This window comes from Olea europaea, chromosome 10, assembly GCF_002742605.1.
Source record: "Olea europaea var. sylvestris chromosome 10, O_europaea_v1, whole genome shotgun sequence".
Taxonomy (NCBI): domain Eukaryota; kingdom Viridiplantae; phylum Streptophyta; class Magnoliopsida; order Lamiales; family Oleaceae; genus Olea; species Olea europaea.
In genome coordinates this window covers 29,318,468-29,318,881 of record NC_036246.1, presented here as the reverse complement: position 1 = coordinate 29,318,881, position 414 = coordinate 29,318,468, and positions in this window count along the sequence as shown.

Below are 414 nucleotides of genomic sequence, written 5' to 3'. Positions count from 1 at the left end.
TTGATGCTGGTTAAGTGTTTTGTTCTGTACAGGTGCTAAGGTTGATGCTTGTTGAGAATGCTGGGAAGCTGTCTTCTTGAGAAAGACATTTAAATTGTGTTTTACATTTATTAGGCTTTTTGTATGATCACTGGCATCAAGGTGGAGATCTGTTGGGCTGTGATGCCATTTGATCCAGTCCAACAAATTAGGCAATGATGAAAAGGCCCAAAATATGGATTCAATACTTGGTCCATTAATTATATACCTAGAAGGCCCACTTAACCGAGCCCAATACCCAACCCACACATCTTAGTCGCTCTTGGACTGTTGGATTGACCTGCTGATCAACGGTTGATGATATTACCTATAAATAATATCCTTGGCTCCTGTTTGGCACTTGGATCGTCATTTCTGTTCTCTGTTTTTTTCTCT